This window comes from Chrysochloris asiatica, unplaced genomic scaffold (genome assembly GCF_000296735.1).
Source record: "Chrysochloris asiatica unplaced genomic scaffold, ChrAsi1.0 scaffold00166, whole genome shotgun sequence".
Taxonomy (NCBI): domain Eukaryota; kingdom Metazoa; phylum Chordata; class Mammalia; order Afrosoricida; family Chrysochloridae; genus Chrysochloris; species Chrysochloris asiatica.
This window is the reverse complement of record NW_006408684.1, coordinates 4,995,085-4,999,246: the sequence shown is the minus strand read 5'-3', so window position 1 is coordinate 4,999,246 and position 4,162 is coordinate 4,995,085.

Sequence of the window (4,162 nt, the reverse complement as noted above, 5' to 3'; positions counted from 1 at the left end):
GGTCAGGAGCACCTTAGTCTTCAAGCTGACATCTTCGCTCTTCAACACTGTAAAAAAGGTCTTGTGCAGCAGATTTGCTTAATGTAATACATTGTTTAATTTCTTGACTGCTGCTTCCATGAATGCTGACAGTTGATCCAAGAAGAATGAAGACCTTGACAACTTCAATCTTTTCTCCGTTGATAAGAATATTGCTTATTGGTCCAGTAGTGAGGATTTTTATTTTCTTGACATTGATATGCAATCCATACTGAAGGTTGTGCTCTTTGATCTTTATCAGTAAATATTTTTAAGTTTTCTTCAATTTCAGCAAGCAAAGTTGTATCATCTGCATATCGCAGGTTGTGATGTATTTAGGAGTTAAGAACCAGCAGATGTGGTCTTCACGCACTACACTACCATAGTTAAGGTGGAAAAGAACAAGTCAGAATCAATAAACAGATGCTCTTGGTGTCCACTGGAGGATACTGGCATATTTCCACTTAATGTTAGGTTAGGACTTACATTCTTGTGTGACCAAGTTAGTCAAGATTTGAATTAAGCAGTAACTCATTATCACGAGATGCATTTAACCACAAGGAGCAAGAGAACATCATGGAAACTCACTTTTAGAAGGAAGCAGCAAGTGGGCTGAATTAACTCAGGTCAATTGATGAAGCCAGGTTAAAGGAGAGGAGGAGTTGAACAAATGCATAGATGCAAAAGAAGGACATTTCTCTAGTCATCAAGAATTACTAGATTCCATTTGTGAGGCAGAAGAGAGCAAGAACAGAAACAGATACCAGCTCAGGACCTAGGGATGCCTATTGGAGTTCAGGAAAGCCACCATGTCTTGATGGCCTTGCCAAGGGGCAGAGGTGAGCCTTCAGAGATGGGAGGTCTTTCCCAATACTACTATTAATCAGAATATGTGGAGAATGGTAGGAACCTCAGGAGGTCAAATGGTCTAGTTCCCTGCCTCCCTTGGGAGAGTACTAGTTTGACTAGAATGTGCCGTTGTCCATTTTAAGCACTAAAGTGGACCGTCAGATGCGTCTGGGGCAGTCTTCTCAAAGATAAGCACAGTTGACATTGTGGGGCCACTCTGTGCATTGTAGGATGTTGTAGCATCCCTGGACTCAACCCACTAGATGCAGTCACACACACTCCAGTCAAAATAGGACTATCAAACATGTCCCCAGATGCTACCAAATATCCTGTGGGATATGACCTGCCAGATTTCACTAATAAAAATAGGACCCCCAAGTGAATTTTAATTTCAGATGAATAATATTTTAGTATATAAGAACTAGTAAACAAAACATGCTTATACTAAACATTACACTATTTAGTATAAATCTGAGATTCAATTCAATGTTTGTTGTTGCTGTTAAGTGCCGTCAAGTTGGTTTCGACTCATAGTGACCCTGTATAGGGTTTCTGAGGAGCGGCTGGTGAGTTCGAACCACCGGACCTTGAATACAAACTGATTTCTTGGTCTAGTGCTTATACTATGGCGCCACGCCAGGACTCCAAACTTCAGTGGTGCATCCTTCATTTTATCTGGCCTGGTATGGCACTGTAGGATAAACAATGGACTTGAAGGTTGGTTTGAAACACAAAGTTGGCAGTTCAAACTCACCAGCCGCTCCTCAGAAACCCTATACAGGGTCACTATGAGTCAGAATTGACTCAGTGGCACTTAACAACCACCTTATCTGGAGGAGTCCTTGGCTGGTGCACAGTTAGCACTGTTAACTGCTGACCAAAACGTTGTGACTCGGAAGAAAGACCCGGCAATCTACTTCTGAAAAATCACACACATAGAGTTGTCAGTAGTTGAAGACTGCTGTTTGTTGTTTTTGTTTGTTTGTTTTATCCTTCCTGTAGGGGTAAAATGCCCCTCATTGAGAACCAATGATCTAGGAAATCTCAAGAGAAAAGTGCTTAGGATACTCAGAAAATTGTGTCAGGAAAACAAAGCAACACTATCCAGGTGTGTTCTCTGACAATCTCATATCACATTCAGAAGGCTCTGGGAAGAAGGTCAATGCAAATGTCATCTTTGTTGTACACTGCAGGAGACAGAAATCAAGGCTGGGAGGCAAAAGGACTGGACCAAGCTCAGACAGGAGTAGAGGGAGCACAAGATGAGCCCTTTGATGGGGCTGTACCAGGATATCCACAGACCCCCAGACTTTATCTTCAGAGGCCCCTTCCTCCAGAACAATTAACAAAAGCAATATTTTATGACTGTGCTGACATCAAAGTGAATGTTATAATTTCTTATAACATTTTCTTCCATCTAAAAGTTCATTTTTTCCCCCCTTCGGATTTTAAGGGAAATGAAAACATTGTTGTTAAATGCCAAAGAGTTGATCCCCACCCATAGCAACCTTGTATACAGTTTCCTAGGAGCAGCTGGTGTGTTTGAACCACTGACCTTGCAGTTCAAACGACTTTGCCGTCTGACTCACTAGCCCACAGCGCCACACCAGGACTCTGAAAACATTATAATAGCCCCTAAAATTACCATGGGCCCTCCACAATGTCCACTGCACCTAATGAGAAGCTAACCAACCATACTGCCTCCTCTTCCCCTGCAGCAGGCTCCCCCCAGGGGACAATTCAAGGAATAACAATGGCAGTCACAGACCACAGCCCTTCTCCTCCTCTCCAGGGCATTGTGGGAAGGCCTGGCGTTTGGGGAATCAGCTGAGAGTTTGTTTTCAGGCCCTTGTAGTGTTGGGACCACACTCTTGGGACAGGGTTCTTAGCCTCCCTTAGAACCCAACGCTATGTCTACTCATCTCTCCATATGTCTGAGCAAACCCCCTCACTGCAGAGTAAGTCTAATGGGCCTCCTTCTGTCCTTCGCAAGAATGAGAGAACCATCTGCCCATTCCACCTTCAGGGTTAGCCTTCAGCTTCTGCACACAGACATTCAGGAGTAAAATTGTTTGTTAGCCCTCTCAGTGTCAGACAAAGCTATCCCTGAGCCTGATTTCCAGCATGAAGTGATTGGCAGGCTGGTCTGTCAGGAGGGTCTCTGGGTAGTGGCAGAGCAGGGGGAGAATCTGGGACTCTGCCCTTCCTCCATTCGCCTTCTGTGTGACTTTGCACTAAGACCCCAGCCTTCCACATCTCGCTTTCCGCATAAAAAACACAGCATAAGGAGAGACAGTCTTTAAAGTCATTCCCAACTCTGTATATTGGAGATTCTAAGGAGCTCTGGTAGGAGGGCTGCTAACCTCAAGGTCAGCAGTTTGAAACTACCAGCTGTTCCATGGGAGAAAGATGAGGCTTTCTGCTTCCATAAAGATTTGCAGCCTTGGAAACCCTGTGCAGGGTCACTATGAGTCAGAACCAACTCCACAGTACATAACAACAACAACAACATGCTGGAGATTCTAAATTTTGTTCTGGCCCTAAATTTTGCTTAGCACCTCCACTCACCTTTATTCTCTTACACAAAAACAGATAGACAGGAAAGGCTGGGCTTCATGGCAGCTACGGAGGAAGTGCAGTAAAGTTTGTCGACAGCAATACCACAGAATACCAGGCAAAGCAGATCCGGGGCAGAGCTCCAAAACTCAGAACCACAGAGATAGGAATATTTTGAAGGTTTGAAGGCTTATAGATTGTGGAAATTGAAGCTGAAGTAAAAATCGCATAATTTTGAATCTGCCGGGCTGGGCTCTGAGGCCCGGAGCCGACATCTTGGGCGAGACCAAACAGAGAAGCAGAAACACCACGGAAAAACGCCGCAGGAACCTTGGAGCTAAGGTGAACAATACACTTTGTCAGTTTTGCTTTGTTCTGATTTTCTTTTCTTTTCTTTTCTTTTTTTTGTTATCTGGTCATCAGTGCGCCCACAGTTTGCCCACCTCCGTTCTGGTAACTAGAAGGGGAGACTGAGCGAGTGGACACCCCCCCACCCTCACCACTGGTGGGTTCTTTCACCACGCATGCGCACAGATACTCAGCCCAAGACAGGTCCTGAAGGTTTTTTGCTTGTTTGTGATGGCTTTGTTTTTTAATACAGGAAAGGGCAGGACAGAGCTGTAGAGAGGGAAAGAGAGTTTAAAAACAAAACAGGCCAAAAATTAAATTAAAGCTTGAGGTATAGCATAACAACCAACACCGGCATCTTGAAATCTCTCAGGCAGCTTTGAAAGCAAGA